Source organism: Montipora foliosa, chromosome 5 (genome assembly GCF_036669935.1).
Source record: "Montipora foliosa isolate CH-2021 chromosome 5, ASM3666993v2, whole genome shotgun sequence".
In the NCBI taxonomy this organism is placed as follows: Eukaryota; Metazoa; Cnidaria; class Anthozoa; order Scleractinia; family Acroporidae; genus Montipora; species Montipora foliosa.
In genome coordinates, this window is record NC_090873.1 from 28,971,919 (window position 1) to 28,994,418 (window position 22,500).

General features: G+C 39.1%; 1 protein-coding gene and 1 pseudogene across 12 annotated transcripts in view; both read right to left on the reverse strand.

Moving 5' to 3' along the window:
* LOC138003884 (tetratricopeptide repeat protein 28-like) overlaps window positions 1–14,861 on the reverse strand; it is a 44,669-nt gene extending 29,808 nt beyond the window's left edge. Inside the window, exons 1-5 of one of the 12 annotated variants that reach the window (XM_068850180.1) lie at window positions 14,647–14,861; window positions 13,685–13,732; window positions 13,375–13,423; window positions 11,575–11,622; window positions 10,698–10,746 (exon numbers count right to left, since the gene is read on the reverse strand). The gene's annotated coding sequence lies outside the window, so the exon portion shown is untranslated. The other 11 variants (XM_068850179.1, XM_068850177.1, XM_068850176.1 and 8 more) reach the window with 11 other exon arrangements.
* Window positions 7,774–10,648, reverse strand: LOC138003894 (uncharacterized; annotated as a pseudogene).
* Window positions 14,862–22,500: the final 7,639 nt, after the last annotated feature.

The following is a 22,500-nucleotide window of genomic DNA, read 5'->3' on the forward strand; positions in this document are numbered from 1 at the left end:
GGCGATCTAAACTGGGTGGAGTACCTTCAACATTACCAAGAACTATACAATGAATCCCCCCATCGTTCTCTCGGATTCCTCAGTCCATTTGAAGTGTACTTTGGTAGAAAACCGAATAGGATTCGGAATAAACTGTTTCTTGGGGGAAAGAAAGAATATGAAGTTCCGGAAGAAAATAACAGCAGTTTTGAAACGGGTGAGAGCAAGAGAGAAGAACTATTGGAGCTAGAAATCGAACGAGATGCTATCAGGCAGGAAGCTCTGGATGCTTCTAATGAGGCTGCGCAGTATATGGTAAAGCGGGAGTTAAGGCGAAATCCACCTTCACTCTATTACAAAGGAGAAACTGTTTTGATTCGAATTCCCATTTCCAAAAAAATAGTCAAGGGAAAAAAGAACTCCCTAAAGAGCACTTGTGAAGGAGTTATCATTGAGGCAGATCACACCGTGCACAAGTATTTGATCAGTTACAATGACCTAGAGACACGGAAAAGCAAAAGGAACTGGTTTAAAGTAGATGATGTTACTTCAGTCACGAAAGAGGAAGAAAATGAGAGACAACAAAAAGCAAAGAGTAACAATGGTAAACGAACTGCAAGATTCAGAGATCACAAAGAGTCCATAGATCAACCGAGGGATTATGGGTTACGTGTAGTTTTTATAGTAGAGTAGGAGCTACGCTATTGGTGGTAACATGGCAACGTGAAAAATAGGAATATATTAGTTAAATGAAAAGCGTTCGTTAATGCCGTGAGGATTAAGGGTGCCGATTTGAAAGATGAATTTTTGTTCCAGATTCTTGCGGCTTTCCGTCGTACCTAGATGTAGGGAAAGGCCGCAGATAGCCATGTGTTTTTTGGAGTGGTTAGGCAGATTGAAATGGCGAGCGACTGGCTTGGATGCATCCTTGTCATTCTTCTCAACATCGCGAAGGTGTTCGCGGAATCGGTCACCTAGTCGTCTACCTGTCTCACCAATGTATAATTTATTGCATAACGTGCAGGTTATGCAATAAATGACATTTGCGGAGGTACATGTGAAACGATCGGTGATCTTAACAGATCGCTTAGGTCCCGATATCTTGCTAGTGTTAACAATGAAAAGACAAGTTTTGCATCGTGAGCGCGCGCATTTGAAAGTGCCGGGTTGCTCGTTAGTTTTGAGCGCGCTTCTAACTAAAAAGTTGCCTACGTTTTTGTCGCGTTTGAATGAAATAAGTGGAGGTTGCGAAAAGATTCTACCAGTCTCGGGATCATTTTGGAGTAATTTAAAATTACTAAGAATGATGCTTTTGACTGCGTGATTATGAGGATGGAAAGTGAGGGTGAATGGAATTCTGTCATTCTTATCTTTTTGTGACGTTTGTAGTGATGACTGTCGATCAAATTGTTGGGCGCGATGATGGCCCGCTTTGACCACAGAGACAGGATAGCCACGTTTTTCGAAGAACTGGCACATCTCCTCTGATTTGCTGGAAAAATCGGAGTCATCACTACATAGACGTCGAAGTCTAAGAAATTGAGAATAAGGGATGGAGTTCTTGACATGTGATGGATGTGACGATGAATACAACAAATAACTGTGTGAATCAGTAGGTTTGTAGTGCACACTAGTACATAGCACGTTGCCTCTAATAGAAACGTTGATATCTAGAAAAGCCAATGAAGTTTCCGAAATTTCCCAGGTATATTTAAGAGCCGGATGAAAAGAGTTGACGGAGGTTATAAATTGATCGAGTTCTTCTCTGCTGGATGAAATTAATGGTGTAGCGATGGGCACAAGAATGGGACCTAGCTATGCCAATCTTTTTGTAGGATATGTTGAACACCAATTTTTTAGTCAGTACAACGGCCCCAAACCTGAACTCTACGGCCGTTACATCGACAACTGCATCGGCGCTATTTCATCCAGCAGAGAAGAACTCGATCAATTTATAACCTCCGTCAACTCTTTTCATCCGGCTCTTAAATATACCTGGGAAATTTCGGAAACTTCATTGGCTTTTCTAGATATCAACGTTTCTATTAGAGGCAACGTGCTATGTACTAGTGTGCACTACAAACCTACTGATTCACACAGTTATTTGTTGTATTCATCGTCACATCCATCACATGTCAAGAACTCCATCCCTTATTCTCAATTTCTTAGACTTCGACGTCTATGTAGTGATGACTCCGATTTTTCCAGCAAATCAGAGGAGATGTGCCAGTTCTTCGAAAAACGTGGCTATCCTGTCTCTGTGGTCAAAGCGGGCCATCATCGCGCCCAACAATTTGATCGACAGTCATCACTACAAACGTCACAAAAAGATAAGAATGACAGAATTCCATTCACCCTCACTTTCCATCCTCATAATCACGCAGTCAAAAGCATCATTCTTAGTAATTTTAAATTACTCCAAAATGATCCCGAGACTGGTAGAATCTTTTCGCAACCTCCACTTATTTCATTCAAACGCGACAAAAACGTAGGCAACTTTTTAGTTAGAAGCGCGCTCAAAACTAACGAGCAACCCGGCACTTTCAAATGCGCGCGCTCACGATGCAAAACTTGTCTTTTCATTGTTAACACTAGCAAGATATCGGGACCTAAGCGATCTGTTAAGATCACCGATCGTTTCACATGTACCTCCGCAAATGTCATTTATTGCATAACCTGCACGTTATGCAATAAATTATACATTGGTGAGACAGGTAGACGACTAGGTGACCGATTCCGCGAACACCTTCGCGATGTTGAGAAGAATGACAAGGATGCATCCAAGCCAGTCGCTCGCCATTTCAATCTGCCTAACCACTCCAAAAAACACATGGCTATCTGCGGCCTTTCCCTACATCTAGGTACGACGGAAAGCCGCAAGAATCTGGAACAAAAATTCATCTTTCAAATCGGCACCCTTAATCCTCACGGCATTAACGAACGCTTTTCATTTAACTAATATATTCCTATTTTTCACGTTGCCATGTTACCACCAATAGCGTAGCTCCTACTCTACTATAAAAACTACACGTAACCCATAATCCCTCGATTCGCTCTGACGAAGGGCTAACGCTCGAAACGTCAGCTTTTAGAATCTCTGTACGGTGGCCAATTTACATTATCAACTCCGTTGATAAAACCAAATTTTTGCATAGATCAACCAGCCAAGCGAAGGACAAACAACGCCAGTTTGTTAGAGGCCAGCATAAATCAAATACTTTCCCATGAAAAGCTTAATGGCGATACCATTAATTTGTATTTTGAATTTTTGACGAATACTGAGGACATTATAGAAGGAAACTGGGGAGTTGCAACATCCTACTTTTATCCTTCGTTGCATCGACCGATTGAAACCTCCACATACTCCAAACACATAGGCAACAACACTCTGTGGGAGTACGAAAATCTGATGGCACCTGTACACCTTCCTGCCGAGCACCATTGGCTGCTGATCGTTATAAGTGTTGTTAATTTGTATTTACATTTATGATTCCTCTAGTTGCACTGCAAAAACTTACCGAACAATTTTTGAAAACATCAAAGAAAAATTTATAAGAAATGAGCTCCAGTGTATTTCTGATGAGGATAAAGCTCTATTCCAGGAGGACAATTGGGGCGAATGTACACCTCAATGTCCAAAGCAAAGGAATGACACCGATTGTGGTGTATTTACCTGTCTTTTTGCAAAAAGGTTGCTGTTTTCGAGTGGCAGCCATTGCAGCCTTACTCTCAACGAAGATCCTCGAAATGAGATGGCGAGCGATTTACTAAATCTTGCATCATCCTTGCGCAGTGAAAACGATTTACCCGAAGTTTTCCAGTGGATGGCAAACGGTAAGCTAGCTTCAGACAAAGGTGAATCACCAAAGAGTCGGTTGGACATGGAATTGGGAAAGGCAGGATTAACATATCGCTATCCTCCAACCCCCAAAGATGGGAACTGTCTATTCCATGCAATGAATGACCAGCTAATACGCCTCGGAAGGGTCTCGCAGAGTGCCACAAAAGTGCGATGTGACTTGGTAAATTACCTCCGTAGTAATCCAACGACCCCGGACGGGACTCATTTCAGAGAATTTATCAAACACGGAGCATGGGATACCTATCTGAGAAGGATGGCTATGGATGGTGAATGGGGTGACTGGATTGCTTTATGGGGCCTAATTAACATGTTTGAAATCCCGGTGGCGGTAGTATCAAGCTTAGGAGAAACGGGATTGAACATTATCTACCCCGGAGCTGGTTATGAAAACGAAGCCACTGGAGATATAGCCTTACTTGGCCATGAAGCAGAGCTGCATTACCATAGCCTGGAACCAATAGCTGCTCAGAATCCCCAGCTAGCCATTTCTCAGGAATTAAAGCAAAAATACGGCGAAGGAAAAATAACAGAAGAGATTTGTCCCAGATGTGGAAGAAAATTCGAGTGCTACACACAAGGTGTATTTAAGAGCGGTGGAGCATTGCAGGTCTACGCAAATGATAGCGTTTTCTGTAATAGTTGTTTAATGGACGACTTTTATTCAAGGACATGGGAAAAAACAAAACTGCAGTATTGCATGTTGAACCAAAGCTTATAGGCTAAAATATTGCGTTATAGTTATTAATATTACGATTGTTGCTAGCCAGGCCCGGGTGGCGTCCTTTTCGCCTCGTCAAAGAGATCAGTGGGCCGTTTCTCGAAAGTCCCTAAACGTTTCATATGCCACAATTCCCTCTTTTTATCAAGAAGGGAGAGGGTTTAAGTGTTTCACAATCCGCTTTTAGTTATCTCGAAAAAACATGCTAAAAGTCATCGGGACTTCTCGAGAAACAGGCCCCTGGTCACAATCGGTTTAGAATTGCGTCCAAGTTAGTTTTTGATGATTGTATCCGATGATTAAATGTGGCAAATTTAAACTAAAATGAAGCAGAAACCTGTTGCTAGCCATGCATGATTTAAAGTGAATTTAATAAAAATAAGCGCTCTTCACATTAATTCTCAATCCAGACTATTCCACCCTCCATGCCATTCCCATTTTTTTTTCGGAATCATTTGCGGTCCAAAATGGGGATCATTTGCGTTCCGGGATCATTTGCGGTCCAATATGGGGATCATTTGCGGTCCTGGGATCATTTGCGGTACAGTTTGGGGATCATTTGCGGTTCTGGGATCATTTGCGGTCCTGGGATCATTTGCGGACCCGTACAGATCAGTGTGTTGTTTGTCTGTTGATGTCGTTGATGACTTCCGCTCAGATTGTCGAGACCATAGTTAGTGGAGGGGGACTGGTTGGGAAACCCGGCGAACATCAAAGGCAGAGGTTGATTTTATAACCATCACGTGACAATGACCGTGCAATACCTTTTCCAAAATGGCGTCCGAAATTCTCCTTATCTCTCTCCTAGTTCAATCGGAAAAGATGACGAAGAAAAAGCCAAAGTCTGGGGCTCTCCCAACGCTTAATATGCCCAAGAAAAGCCACGATTCAAGGAAGCCTGTGCCGAGACCGTGGAGGTCCATTGTCAGAGATCACGAAAACAACAAGACCAACAAACGAATCTACAAGAGCTTCGAGGAACTTTGTCTCAGAGTAAAACCTCTGAAAACTCTTTTCACCTGGAAATGAGAACAACTTAACGATAGAATGCTTATTAAAAGGGTAAGTGATTCGTTTTTATTACCCGAACTCGAACTGATAATCGACGACAGTCTGGGGTTCACTTGTCAAGGTGTTTGGATGCTTATTACCAGAAGACCACGAACTTTATTCAAACTGCTTTAGGTCTGTGATGAATGTGTCTGTTTCTAACCTTGTCAAGGATATGGAGAGCTATTTTATTTGCCCTGGTGTTGAACCCTCAACATGTCGTGAGGTAATACAGCATGTCATTCCAAAGTTTGTGGATCACCTGAAGGAAGAAGAAGGATCATTCCCAAGTAAACAGTACTGGCGTGCTAAGGGATGTGAACTTATGTGTGAAGGCAGTAGCCAGCAGTGTATGTCTTGCTCCAAATATTCTCATGCATCGGATAAAGCAAAAAGATCAAAGCTGAAAAAATTATCAGAGCCTGCCCACATCAACTCTCCAGTATCCCAAACACCACCTGAGAGAATTAAACTCGCACTCCAGATGCAGCGATTAAAGTGTGCAGAACTTGAGCAACAGTTGAATGGGATGAAGGCTGAAATTAAGAATTCCAGCATCGAGGTTGGCCATGAGCTCAGCAAGGATCTGACATCAATTCTGGGGAAAACCAGTGCTAAAATAACTCCATTCATGGAGTTGTTTTGGCAGCAGCGGAAAAAAAGGTTCTCAAGCAGTGCAACTGGAGTGAGGTTTCACCCTATGATAATAAGGTACTGTTTGTCATTGGCAGCAAAGTCTCCATCCTGTTATGAGGTCAGGAACTGAGAAATAGTGGAATTCTTGTGTTACCTAGTCAGCGGACTCTGCGGGACTACAGGAATTTTATAAGGCCAAAGAGAGGTTTTCATGAAAGTGTCCTGCAAGAGCTTAAAGCAATGACAGACACATACTTTGATGTACAAAGGTACATTGTGTTACTCTTTGATGAGATGAAGATCATGTCAAATCTGTGTTTGACAAGGTTACTGGTGAACTTATCGGTTATGTAGACTTAAGGGATCCAGACATTAATTTTGCAACACTTGATAAGGCAGATGCAGTTGCAACGCATGCACTTGTATTCCTTGTCAGAGGTGTTTGCACTGACTTGAAAATTCAGCCTCGCCTACTTCGCAACAAATGGAATCACAGCTGCCCAGTTAATGCCTCTCTTTTGGGAAGCTGTATGTATTCTTGAGCTAACTTGCAACCTTTGGGTTGTTGCAGCCACTTCAGATGGGGCTTCACCCAATAGAAGCTTCTACAGAATACACACAGCTCTTGATGGAAATGCAAAGAAAGAAGTATGTTATCGTACCATCAATCTCTATGCACCGCACAGATTTATCTACTTCTTTTCTGATGCACCCCTTCTCTTAAAGACGACAAGAAACTGCCTCTATCATTCTGGAAGTGGTACATGTACTAGGTATGTTTTATGTTCAGGCATTGTTTTTATTTTTATTATTACACTAAGCCAAAGATGAAGATTGATATTGGTAATAGGACTGAGTGAAGTCCAATTCGGTCTGTAATTATGAGTGTTGATCAGCTTTTATTAGTCATTTTTAAATAAGGAAATTATAATTTCTATGATTAATGACAAAAACAAAATTCTCCCTCCCCCACCTTTCATAAATGATGACCTGCTGTACCTAAGTAGAAATGACTTCATGACTCAGTTACAACAAAAAGATCCCATATTATTGCAATGATATTACAATAATAAAATAATAATATATTTAATATTTACATTACCGGTAACATACATTTATATTTAATTTCAGGTGCATGTGGAATGATGGGCACTACTTGTTGTGCAACATTTTGCCCAACTCTTTTACCAAGATGTGGAAAATGGTTTGAAACTGCTTCTAAGACTTACTTTTGACCACATCAAACTCACCTCTTACTCAACCATGCGTGTCAACCTGGCAGCTCAAGTACTGAGTGCATCTGTAGCAGCTGTCCTCAAGGCATTCAGCCTACCTGAAACAGCAGGTACTGCCAAGTTGTGTGAAACGGTGGACTCTTTCTTTGATTGCTTGAATGTATGCAGTGCACAGGAGCATCAGAGGAAGAGGAAAGCTTTCCTTGCCCCATACACATCCACTACAGACCAGAGATTTGACTGGTTGGAAGATGATTCCTAACATACCTGAAAGAGTGGAAGCAGAGTACCATGGACCGACCTAGCAATTTCACTGCAAATGCCAGAAGCAGAATGTTCCTGTCTTGGCAAACATTTGAAGGGATGCAGATAACAACCCACTCTGTTGTTGAAGCTACTAAGTTCCTACTTCAAGAAGGAGTGGAATATGTTTTGACAGAGCGATTTTGTCACGATGTAATTGAGGAATATTTTGGAAGTCAGTGAAAGATCGGAAGAAGAAATGACAACCCAGACATTCGAATGTTTGGTTATAATGACAACATCATTCGAATTCAGCGGTCTGTTTCATGTCAGTCTGGAAATACTAGAGGGAGAAAAGATAAGAGGAAGGCCTGGGTTAATGTTACCAATGACCCTCTACCAAAGAGAAAAAAGAAATGACATTTGAGATGATGAAACAATCATGAATGAGTTACCCGTGAATATATACACTAGTTGAATTTTCAATGGACAGTTGTAAATAATTTCATGCTTTAGTGATGGATGTTTCTGATGAATGTTTTATTTTATAGCTAAGTCATCTTCACATATACCCTTTCAAAAATTAAGAATCATAGATTGGAAATGAAACAATCTTAGGGCTAATAGAGATATTAATTTGTTATCATGTTCAATGTCTTTTAATATCAAACAAGCATTAAGCTTTAAAGAAAAACAATTAATTAATGTTATGAGCAAGCTTCTTTATCATAAGCTTTACATCAGATACATGGAAAGTATCAAATTAAAATTCAGTGTAAATTTGGACTAGACTGTGAAAGTTAAAATATCTAACCTTGGCCTTCTACATGTGTATATTGAGCGAAGACAATGTTATGATGCAATATAATAAAATGATAACCATTTATATCACTACTTAAATTATTTCTTACAGCAAGTAAAAATTTTCCTAAGTAAAAATTTTTCTAAGGCTGTCGAATATTAGAATCTTTGCTTGCTTGGCTTATTTGTTTTCTTAATGCCTTCTCCTTGACTAGTTTCATCTGTAATTTATACTTCTGACCAACATCTCTAGCAAATGAAAATGACCGAACTCTGATGTACAAGTGAATAATGTTCTGTAGCACATCCTTGGCCACCCTATCCTCTACTTTAACTTCTGAGTTTGCCTTTATACAGTTGAAAGCTGTTAGAACTTCACTATCATTAGTTGATTTTGACGTTATCTCATTAATGTCAATCTCTCTTACAGGATAGTTGGAAGTTAAAAATCTGAAGTACTTTTCAGTCCTAATAAATATTGTTTGTGCAGGTTTTGTGATTCCCCAAAGTCCTCCACGGTTAAGTGATGAAGTAAGCTTATGATTTTCGGTCATTATATGCTCTTGCTCTTTGCCAGCTTTTAAAACAGCAATAGACTGCTGACTTGCTGTTGATTCACACAGTTTTGATTGTCTGTGTTTGTTGTATAATTTGTGAAACACATATCCTCCAACATACTGCAAACCTGCCATTTCTTTATCACTTAGCTTAATCTCAAAGTCCTTGACTACACACTAGCATAACATCGGCTACTTCAGTTGATAACAGTGTGGCAGCATTCCTAGCCAGTCCAGTGAAGTATTTTGTTGAATTCAATGGTACAGTGGAATAGAACATCGTGTAGAATTTCTCCTGGTCTTTTTTTTTCATCAACTGTTTAAACATCTTTTGTAATTCAGCGAATTCCATCGATTCTTCTGATAAGTTTGTGAATTGATAAGCAATGAGCTCTTCTGTGATGTCCTTGGAGAAGACCTTGTTAATCAAGCGGCGTTTGACTTTCTCGACCATCTTTGCAAGCAATTCGTTTGTAAATTTGCTTTCTTCGCCTTCATCAGTCTCTGGACCGTTCTCCCTTTCATCTTTATGCTTACAAGTAACGTGTCGTCTTAAACCACCAACACTTTTGCATTTCTTTGAACAGAATAGACACGAGATTTCTTCGTCTTGTACCTGGTGCAAAGAAGAAAAATAGGTTCGTTCGTAGATGTTAATGCAGACTGTAGCACGCCAAAAAGAAAAAAAAAATCATGGAGAGTTAATTATAGAACATCACTATGTTTAAGCTTAATTCATGTCTCTCAAATGGCCAGTCTTCTCGTGATATTTCGAGACAAGTAGAGCTTATATAAGTTGAGTTATCTTTGTCCAGTGTTTTGCAGTGAGGACAACCGATCTGATTACAAACTCCGAGATCTTTGCTGTATATTAGAATAAAAGCGGGTTCCCACACTCACCTCAGTCACAGCTTCTTCGAAATATTCATCGACACTGTCATCTGTCTCCAAAGCCTCGAGAACTGCTTCCAAATCATCTCCAAAAAGAAATAGATCACTATATTCCGCCATGTTGTTTTGGATTGCACGGTCATTGTCACGTGACCGCCCGTATCAACCATAACCTCTGCCTCTGATGTTCGCCGGGTTTCCTAACCATTCCCCCTCCACTAACTATGTCGAAACGTCAGTCAATGTCATCTCAAACAGTCCTTCTCAGGACTACACTCACCCGGACGATCGTACTTTACTTAATGATATGACTCCTGGGTTCAAACCATTTACAATTTTACTGAGTAAATGGTAGCCAATTTATAATAATGGATTTCAGGAAAATAGAAAAATAACTAAAAACCAAATAAGGCTAGGGGTCAATCTACTACCCACTAATACAGGATTTACTTAAGGGAAGAAGGAGTTTACCAATCCTACACAACAGGATTGAGGTAAGAGAAATGTGTGGGGATAACACAACTACACAAGCAAAAATATGATGGAAATTGAGTAATTATAGGTAAACAAGCAAATAATAGTAATTAGGATAATGAAAAGAAGTTGAAAATAATTGGAATAAAAATAAACACAAAATGAACACAAGTGACCTAGTCACAGTTCAATCAAACGACAGTCAAATAACTTATTACAGGTACACCCAGCAAGCTACTATCACTTAATACCTTGCAATGTTCCTTTTTAAAACCTTTTGAGCAGGAATAATGAATCTGGCTGCAAAAAATATTTAAGGGATAATACTGGTGGATCATTTGTGTGCCTCATTCGCGGCTAATCATGGGTGACTGTGAGCACTTCAGAAAATAAACTTAAATATGGAATAATCTGACAAAAAGTGACGCAAAATTCATCAGAACTGGTTTATCACAAATCAGAACTGGTTTATCACTAATAAATTATCAGAAAAAATAAATTATCAAAAAATACATGGTTTCGCTCGGCGAAGTTCAAAGTTGTAATGAGAACGCATACATTATACGAGGCTCTGGTCGTGCTTAGCTTTATGTAAGACTTTAAAGCGAGTAGACATAAAAAGTTTGTCATGGCTAAAACAGATTGAATTCTTTCTCAATCGTCATTTTGCCTTGTGGCACCCTCAAGTTTGAATCTAAGCGGATTCAAAAACTAAAACCTTCTCTGTTCAGGAATAATTCAAGATACGTATCATTTACCTACTTTCTCAGAGTGGTGGGCAGTTTATTGTTCCATCACACAAGAAACAAATAATTTATTACACCCTGAAGCTAATGTTACTTATTAGCTTGATATGTTACTCGAGTCATTACAAATGAATTAATGGGTAAGCAACGTTGGTTAATTGTTTGCCTGCGCGGTGCATGCGTGCGTTCGTGACAAGCAGCCAAGCTCCTTTTGAATGATCGTGATCACTCAGAAAATAAACAGTTAAGTTATGCATAAAAGGAATGTGTGCCGACATAGAGAAAACCAACAAAAAGTGACGCAAAATTCATCAGAACTGGTTTATCACAAATAAATTACTTGTTTGTGTTATTAAGAAATGAGTAACAGTGAGCAACTTACCAAAACGGATGCTAATCAATGCGAGGTCCTCGACGACAAGAAATGACTCTGCAAAATTTGATGATTTAATGTGGTTATCCATGCATTATCGAATCTTGTAAGAAAACTTTTAACTTTCATAACAAAATTTCCCTATGCCTAGTATGCATTAAAAATGTAGAACTGGAGCGAAAAGCTGAAAAGTTCTCAAGAGAACTAACAAATGGATCAGCAGCAAGGAGAAGTCATTTCATACTCGAGCAAACTGCGCAACTGATCAGTGAAGCAGTCCAATTTGAACACTGATCGAGGTGAGATGACTGTTCCATTGCTCCGAAAAACTCAAGTAATGGTTTCGTTCGGCGAGGTTCAAAGTTGTAAGGAGAACGGGTACACTATACATGTACGAGGCTCCGGTCTTGCTTAGCTTTAAGTAAGACCTTAAAGCGAGTAGACATTAAGGGTTTGTTAATTATGGCTAAAACTGACTGAATGCATTCTTCATCGTCATTTGCTTTGTGACACCCTCAATTTTGAATCTAAGCGGATTCAAAAACTAAAAACCCTCTCTGTTCAGGAACAATTCAAGATATATCATTTACTTACTTACTTTCTCGATGTGCAAGAAAAGAATGGAGGGCAGTATATACATTGTAGTTCGATCACACAAGAAACAAATAATTTAGCACCGTGACCCCTCAAGCTAATATTACCTTGCAACGACAGACAAATATCTGATTACACCCAGCAAGCTAATATTACCAAATACCTTGCAATGTTCCTCTTTAAAACCTTGTGAGCAGGAATAATGAATCCGGCTGAACAAAAAATTAAGGGATAAATAATACTGGTGGATCATTTGGGTGCGTCATTCGCAACTGATCATGAGTGACGGTGATCATGATCACTTTATAAAATAAACATATCAGGAATTCTGACATAGTCACTAACTTGATCCAAACTGGATAAAGAGAAAACCAACAAAAGGTGACGCAAAATTCATCAGAACTGGTTTATCAAAAATCAATTACTTGTTCGTGTTATTAAGAAATGAGTAACAGTGAGCAACTTACCAAAACGGATGATAATCAATGCGCAGTCCTCGACGACAAGAAATTACTCTGCAAAATTTGATGATTTAATGTGGTTATCCATGCATTATCGAATCTTGTAGGAAAATTTTTAACTTTCATAACAAAATTCCCTTATGCCTAGTATGCATTAAAAATGTAGAAATGGAACGAAAAGCTGAAAAGTTCTCAAAAGAACTAACAAATGGATCAGCAGCAAGGAGAAGTCATTTCATACTCGAGCAAACTGCGCAACTCATCAGTGAAGCAGTCCAATTTGAACACTGATCGAGGTGAGATGACTGTTCCATTGCTCCGAAAAACTCAAATAATGGTTTCGTTCGGCGAGGTTCAAAGTTGTAAGGAGAACGGGTACATTATACATGTACGAGGCTCCGCTCTTGCTTAGCTTTAAGTAAGACCTTAAAGCGAGTAGACATTAAGGGTTTGTTAATTATGGCTAAAACTGATTGGATGCATTCTTCATCGTCATTTGCTTTGTGACGCCCTCAATTTTGAATCTAAGCGGATTCAAAAACTAAAAACCCTCTCTGTTCAGGAACAATTCAAGATACATCATTTACTTACTTACTTTCTTGATGTGCAAGAAAGGAATGGAGGGCAGTATATACATTGTAGTTCGATCACACAAGAAACAAATAATTTAGCACCGTGATCCCTCAAGCTAATATTACCTTGCAACGACAGGCAAATATCTGATTACATCCAGCAAGCTAATATTACCAAATACCTTGCAATGTTCCTCTTTAAAACCTTGTGAGCAGGAATAATGAATCCGGCTGAACAAAAAATTAAGGGATAAATCATGAATATACTGGTGGATCATTTGAGTCCGTCATTCGCAACTGATCATGAGTGACGGTGATCATGACCACTTTATAAAATAAACATATCAGGAATTCTGACATAGTCACTAACTTGATCCAAACTGGGTAAAGAGAAAACCAACAAAAAGTGACGCAAAATTCATCAGAACTGGTTTATCACAAATCAATTACTTGTTCGTGTTATTACGAAATGAGTAACACTGAACAACTTACCAAAATGGGTGCTAATCGACGTGAGGTCCTCGACAACAAGAAATGACTCTGCAAAATTTGATGATTTAATGTGGTTATCCATTTTAACTTTCATTACACAAATCATTTATGCCTAGTATGCAAAAAGACTGGAACTGGAGCGGAAAGCTGGAAAGTTCTCAAGAGAACGGATCGAGGTGAGATGACTGTTCATGATTGCTCGGAACAACTCAAAAAATACATGGTTTCGCTCGGCGAGGTTCAAAGTTGTAATGAGAACGCATACATTATACGAGGCTCTGGTCGTGCTTAGGTTTATTTAAGACTTAAAAGCGAGTAGACATAAAAAGTTTGTCATGGCTAAAACAGATTGAATTCTTTCTCAATCGTCATTTTGCTTTGTGGCACCCTCAAGTTTGAATCTAAGCGGATTCAAAAACTAAAACCTTTTCTGTTCAGGAATAATTCAAGATACGTATCATTTACCTACTTTCTCAGAATGGTAGGCAGTTTATTGTTCCATCACACAAGAAACAAATAATTTATTACACCCTTAAGCTAATGTTACTTATTAGCTTGATATGTTACTCGAGTCATTACAAATGAATTAATGGGTAAGCAACGTTGGTTAATTGTTTGCGTGCGCGGTGCGTGCGTGCGTTCGTGACAACCAGCCAAGCTCCTTTTGAATGATCGTGATCACTCAGAAAATAAACAGTTAAGTTATGCATAAAACGAATGTGTGCCGACATAGTTATTGACTTTAATCCAAAGAAAAGAAAAGAGAGGCGAGTAGGAAATTTATTACGCATGCATTACTTGTTCTTGCTATTAAACAATGAGAAACAGTAAAGAGTTTTTAAAATTTAAAGCAGGCTGATGAAACACATTATGTGATCACAATGTACAACTAATTAAAGAACAGAAAGCAGTATAGTTCAATCAAACAACAAACAAATAATCAATTAGGAGTTTCTCATTACCTGGAAACGTCCTCGTTGGAACGTGTGGAGCAGGAACAAGGAATCTAGTTACAAATAAATTAATAGATAAGCAATATCGGTGGATTGTTTGCGTGCAAGCGCCAGTTACAACTGAATGACCGTGACCGCTACAAAATAAATGTAAAAACAATACCGACATACACGCATGATGGAAATGTGTAATGGGCCCGAGGGAAGGACTTGATACAACACAAGTTGCGTTGACAACGGGCAAAGGGGTTAGGACAACTTTAAAATCAGAGTCCTGGGCAGGAATCAAACCTACGACCACAGGCAGACAACCCTGAGGATGAGAGAGCGCGTGACGTCACGTTATTTTGAGACAGTCAACTAATCGAGGAAAATGTTCCATAAAAACTTCAAATCGCGATGTTTCTTTTCGAAAACTCATTTTATGGACAGTTAGATAAATAAAGTTGACTCAGCTACTATTTTCTACGTTGTCCTGGATGATTTGATGGTTTTTTGGGACCCTTCGATTTCCTCTTCAGATCACACGCATCGTCAAATACGATATAAATAGTCTATTTGCAACGAGGTTATGCGCATGCTTTGGGCATGCATCAAATGGGATTCCTAACGGACCAATCAGACAAAAGTCGCCATTGCTAATCATATTTCGAAAAGCAATGGAGACTTTTGTCTGATTGGTCCGTTAGGAATCCATTTGATGCATGCATAATCTCGTTGCAAGCAAGATGGCTGCCAGAGAGGAAGAGAACAAGTCATCGAGCTTTCTCGGCAAAGGAAAATAATCGATCGCTTGTTCTTTTTTTTCTGAAAGATTCTAACTTTTAGCTGGTAGCCGCGTTTGCAAAGGCGGGAAATGATGAGGGGTTGCAAACCTTTTCTCCACCATGCGAAGGACTTTTTAGTGTAAGAAGCTTGCGTGCAAGTGATGTACCACGATAAAATTGGCTGTCGTGTTAGCGGCAAAAAACACGAAGTTTCGCCTTTCGTAAAAACAAACGAAAATCTTCTGTGTAGAGGCCGCTATTGTGCTGAAAAAACTAAGAAAACGCGCAGTCGACGAAGCGAATCAAGACAGCGGGTCAGGTTGGTTTGAGCCATTAATTTTCTTGTTGTCAGTTTCATAAATATTTTGAGAGTAAGTTTACAAGTATGACAGAAATTTTGTTATTTGTTTATGTTCGGCAGGAAATGAAAGCTCTTCAAATGCAGTTTGAGCTCTTACAACTGCAACAATCGGTAAGCTTAAGTTTAATGTAAGTTACTTAAGTTTGTGACTGGAAAGTATACATCCAGATACAGTAAAAACCCGCGTGTAAGAACCTACATTTTTCCAAGTTTGGCAAAACGGGTTCTTATATTTGGGGGTAGTTATTGGCAATATGGGCTAAAGTAGGTTCTTCATTAGGTTCTTAAGTTTTCAGTAGAAACCATTCCTGTACAAGCAGTAAAAATAGGTTTGGTCCTATATGATACAGTATTTATTTATAACTGTCTTGTCTTGTCATGAGCCTTGTGCAAGACTAACTAAAAAATTATATACACTATAAACGAAGTATCTTTTCAGAAATAATTGCATACAAATAAAAAAAAAATGGAATAAGTAAAAAATGCCAAAAAAACGTCATTTTGCCTTAATTTTCTGGTCACATCATTTTATGATGGAATCATCATAAATTGGTCATAGTGCTACAGTATATGTAATGAAACAAACAAAATAACTGCACCTCTTAGTGTTCAAAGAACTACAGTTTCCTTATTAAAACTGTACGTGCATACTTTCCATGAAGTATTCTCTATTTCTCAAAGTCACAAAAGTTATACTTCTTAGTTTAAAATGCTTATAAAAATATCTCTTAACTCACCTTTAAGAACCTGATAAATTTTGCTTGGCTAAACAGGTTCTTATATTTTGGCGTATAAAAATGGGAAATTTCTGCCAGCAGGTTCTTAAAACACTAGGTTGTTACATGCGGGTTTTTACTTACCCTGCGAACGCAGACGTATTTCCGGCGGTAGGTTCTCTCCCTCCGAGAGAAACGACCGCCGGAAATACGTCTGCGTTCGCAGGCGAAGGTTGTGATTGCCCAATCAAGCAGTAGTGTCTGTCCAGTTTCAATACTGAAAAGATTACTCAAGCATGCTACAACCTCGGTCATAAATAGTTGTAACACTTTCTTGAAAAGCACGTAACTCGCATCCAAGCTATTGATAACGCACTCCTCCTCCCTCCCTCCCTTCAATGTTGCGTTTGCCATTCTAATGTTGCGTTTACTGGCAAGTTCTTGCATTGGAACCCATAAACATCAACATTGAAAGGGGAGGAGGGAAAAATTTCCGTCAGTGTTACAACATTTGTGACTGAGACTGTAGATATTAACCCCCACTCTAACGAATTTATCTTTAGAAGTCTAGTCCAAACTAAATCGTTTCATGAGCTAATTCCAAAATGATAAACCGATTTCGTACACAACGCAGTGTAGTAGAGCTGAAATATGCGGTAAAAGCCGGCCTTTGCATGAATATGAATTAGCTGGAAATGAAATATTTCTGAGGCATGAGAGCAGTGGGGACTGGGCCTGTTCAGGGCATCATGGGACACGATGACAGCCATACAAGAGAGTTTTGTCACATGGGAGATCATTCTTGAACGTTTTATATTTCTTATTTTCTTTTTTTTTTTTTCTACCACAGTTTACATAGTAGTTCACGCTTTCGTTTCAATTTTGTCTTAGCAGCGTGGCCTTCGATTTCCTAGGACTGGCATTCAGAGCTTAAGTCATGGATCCTACCCAGGTTTCCGGCCTTATTTTCCCCCAACGGGGTTTTTTCCGGCAGGTCTTTCCTGGCCTTCGTACTGGCAGTAGCTGTTTCTGTAAACTGCTGCTTAGCCATATTGAAAGCCGAGAAGACTCTGTTAACGAGGTTGAAGTTATCCTAGTGTAATCACGTGTGATTGCGACTGTAGGCGCTCGGCCGAAACTGCCCAAACAAAGCTAATGGCTTTCTATTCATGTTTTGCGCTGCATAGTGGACCTGAAATCTAGTAAATCGTTAAAGTTCGCCCGGCAATCGCTTTGGAAGCAAAGCAGATGGGTAGAGAAAGAAATAATCTGTTTTTTTGTGTTTGGTCTATCGACCACTTATTTCTTTTTCTGAAAGGTTTTTACAATTTGTGGTTTTTGTAGTCAATCCTAGGGTTTACAAATGGTTTCTAAACAAAGTCAAAATCCAATAGGTGTCAACACAAACAAAGGGAAAATCGCAGCACACGCAAGATTCGAGCGACCAACGCTAATAACATCAGAGACAAACAGTTTCAGCTACATAACTCTTAAGTGGCAAGCAGCTTGGTGAACATTCAACGGGGCTGGATAATCTGCGAGCCATGCGAATTTCGCATTTAAGTCTAAGCACCCATTTCAAATAGCGCTGATAAAGAGTTATTAAGTCTAAGTACCCATTCTAAAATGGTTAGCTTTCAATAACTGCGTGACTCGCATGCTTTGACTTGCATGGCTCGTCACTGTGTTGGCTCGCAAATTGTCCTCACTCACATTCAACAACCACATAACGAAGTCTGAAACTGTGGGGCCGCTAAGAAAACATCGTTATCAACAGAATAGAGACAGAAACTGAAAAGAAATACCGAAATGCTCGAAAATAAGAAAACTTTGCTGTGATCGAAAATTATTAATTGACGAGATGCCAACACACTACACTTCATTGTTTATTTAATGGTATATGACGATGTAATCACACAAATTAATGCACTTAGTCCAACGGCGCGTAAGCAACTGGACGTAGGGAGGTTTTAATGAGGTACAAGATATGTAGGACTGGTATACGATGGCTTTTTTAAATTGATATGTTTATTTATTAATAAGATGCAAGTACTGAGTTAATATATCAGGTTTGTGCCAATCAGGGTCAGAAAAATGTCTATTTTCAAATCGGGTTTAATTTGCGGTAAAGTAAACAATATATGACTAAATCGACTCACTGGATGATTAAGATTATTTGTGTTTAGTAAATTTTCAGCTCCGACTATTGCATTTCTAGCTTTTTGATTGGCTAAAAAATTCCGACTATGAGCCAATAGTCGAAGTTCTACGTCATATGGAAAATAGTGCGCCAAGATGCGAAATTATTCCACAGGAAACTGATGTATATATAAAACTGTGTCCTGGAGACTTTTGAACAACTGATCATGACTTTGTTTTGCGAGCAGAAAATTTATTTAACAAGATAGTTTTTAAGCGTGTTATAGATTGTGTGACACAGGTACCGGTACTTGCATTGTATTAATGTTCTGTTAAAGACTTTACTGTACATAGAGTAACCGAAATTTCTCATATTGCTCATGAAAGTGAAAGGAGAAAAGCAAAAGAACCGTATGCTTTCTCAACTAAGTGTACGGAAAGTGTTCAGAGGGGCCCAAGTCCCTAATTGAGTGGCCAGGAGAGAAGACTGCTACTGAGAACGGTAGTCCGTCTATGAGAAAGAGAAGGGATTTAACTTTACTTGCAAGCGGCTCATGGAAGAGGCAGTATCAGACAGCAGTATCCTTTCACCACAACGAGTTACCAAAATTTAATGGGTCTAAATTGGTAAAAACGTAGTTCGTGCTAAAAATACAACGGTGTAAATGGTGAGTTAATAAACCAGAGTGATAAGTTTTACGCTTTACCTGCGTCTTGGGACCTGTTTTCAACTTTTTTTTTTCTGATTTGTGCATGATGACGTTCTCAATTTCTTATAAAATTGTCTAAGGATAATTTGACTAGTGACTAGCGGTGACTCGTGCACACTTTCACAAATAAACGTAACTTCTAACTCACTAAATACGAGACCTCCCATGAATGATAAGTGTTTATTTGAATACCGGTAGATGTCTATGACTTCACTGAGAATCAGTATTTCTTTTCGTACATTTTCCGAGAGGTTTTAAACCACCACGCCATCTCTAAAAAATTAGGAGACATTTGGCCCTATTTAAAACCCATGCAGACTGATGTCCAGATGAGTGCAAAACACTGAGCTGTTTACCTTTTTACTTCTAAGCTCTCGCCCAACTTAATTTGGCGAGGATTGTAGGTTGTTAAATTGAAGGACTCCTTGAACATTAAATCTTTTACAAAAAACATTAGGAAAACAGACCTAACCTCATCTTTAAACAACAACGATAATTGCTGTAACCTCTGCAATTCTTAGAGATTACTGATTTATACATCTATTGTCTTACTTTGTATATTTCACAGTTGTATACGAGACTCGTAAGAGCTCGGGTATGACACTAGTGTCAGCTGACAATTGCCACATATCGTTCCTTTTTAAATTTTCTCTACCGATTTGGCCTTTTTTACTGCCTCTAAATCACCGATTTCATGTGGCTGTACTGAAGGTGACTGCCTTTTTTCCATTGCAGAATGGCTGCATTAATTGTAATCTCTTCCAATTCGACTGGTGTACACCTTTTACAGTATCCGAGTCACTTTGGCCGGGGGAACTGTTGGTTAGAGCCACCTTTTTCTCTAGTGTGAAGTCTCCACTACGAGACAAACAGACTGAACTTAAAAAACATTTGTTACATCTCCATATCATTGAATCAAGCAACAAAAAATTGGTGTACTGTAGAATACGACTCGTTGAATTGGCCAATTGAATCGCCCGTACTCATGATCTGAGACGGAGATATGATTTAAGACTTTGAATAAGACATCCAAGTGAACGCATTGCATGGAGCACTAGACACTAGACATGATCGTTTTTCGTTGTTGTTGATGAGGGAACTATTACATTGGAAAGTCCTCTGGTATTCGAATTGCATTACCCAAGACAAAAGGTAAATGACTGCTAAGATCACATTTAGGAGGTCGAAATGCACTTTGTAACTGTTAAATTGCTGTTTTGGAGATCGATCGTATAGCTGGGACCATTTGCATCAGAACGTACGGAAATCAAATTTCCAACTTTCATTCGCTTAGAGCTAAACCTAATCTTTTAACTGACAACAAGACGTGTTCAAAAACCCCTCAGTCCAACAACACGAGGAAAGAGATTGACAAGTCCATTTGGCTGTGGACATAACTTTGTTTCAACCATTTAAACTGTACAGTTGCCGGAACGACAAAACATACATTTGCTAGCCGAGAATACATGTGTTCCTTTATAGGCTAATGAATTCATACAGGACTGTGAGCAAGCTTCAAGTTTTTGAGACAAAACAAAATAACAAAAAGTGGTAGAAATTGTTTCAAGCCGGGTGTTTGAAAACTCAATGAAACACTTTTGACTGTTGTCATTATGGTAGCCAATCTGCGCTCACGTTGCCATTGGCGACGATTACATTGACGGACAATAAAATGACCAACGTAATTCTTCTCCTCGAGAATCTCTATGAATAAGGCAATGACCAGTCAGGATGTTCTTTTCTCGACGAAATTATATGTTTCATATCTTTGTTTACAAGATATCTAAACAATGGTGTTTCTAATCTCGTACCCAGATCTCACTCTGTCACTGGAAATGTGAGATCTGGTAAAGTTCGACAGTACACCATTTTTCATTGGCTACTAAAAAAAGGTTGCGGCAATGCAATCTACGCTCCGATTGGCTTATTTCGCGGGGCACTTAATGAAGCTAATAAATTCAAGTTGAATTATGTAATTTATTCAAGACAATGTTTCTCGTTCTGAAAGCGTGACTCGCAAATTAAGTAGTGATCAATTGTGAATTTTACAGTTAGATTGACTACATTTTTCACGAGATCGTGTCAAGAAAATAGCACTCGTTGCAGTGATTAGGTCTAAGCACTCTTTAACATTTTCGCTTTCAATTTACGGTTTGGCTAACTACACTTTTCACAAGATTGTGTGAAGAAAATAAATCTCGTTTACTGATTAAGCCAAAGCGTTAGTTTCAGTGATTAGGCCTAAACCCTCTTTAACATTTTAGCTTTCAATTTACAGGTTAGGGTTAGGGTTAGGGTTCGGGTTAGAAAATAGCACTCGTTTATTGATTAAGCCTAAGGGCTCGTTTCAGTGATTCTGAGTTGCTCCGACAATTAAACAATCTCGACTGTTCAAAAACAATCGCCTGTAGCGCTTCTTTCTGATTTGGCTTAAGTTTGAGGTTTCCTTGTCCTCTACCCAAAAGAATCTCTTCAAGAATACTCTCGAAATCCATGTTTAATCCGCGAAATCACCAAAAATCACAACAGAGAGTACGAACATGCGCAGTGATAGAAAAGCCCGTATTTCGGGCCTCGCTGGCAATGAGCATGCTCGAAATCGAACTTTACCAGATCTTCCTTCCGTATGACCGTGGAAGATCTGGGTACGAGATTATGGTGTTTCCACATGATAGTTTATTACACCGCCCGTTTGAAGAAAGGCGTTTCCTTCTTACTGTGCATTCGGCAGTCTAGATATTGATATCGATTGTCGTCTCCTAACTGGTTTGCATTGAAAATTTAAAGATTGTAGAAAGAAAATTTCATTAAGAGATCAAGCAACAATTTTATTAAGTAAAGCTATGATCCTCGCAGTTATGAACGAAATTTCTGCAATTGCGTAAAGAAGCCTGAAAAATTGAGTACTTCAACTGGGTTTGAACCCGTGACCTCGCGATACCGGTGCGACGCTCTAACCAACTGAAGATGTGAAGTCCTGAATTTTTTCTTCAAACCCCTTAGAAACGCTAACCTTAGGCCTAATTAGGCCTAAAACAATATTAGGCTGAACTGTTCGCATTTCTAAAGGGTTTGGGTTTTTCAACAGTTACATTATAACCTCAGTCTGCATTTTACCCCTGGTCTGCAGTCTGCATTTTACACTGATCGGACCCAAATTAATTAACCCC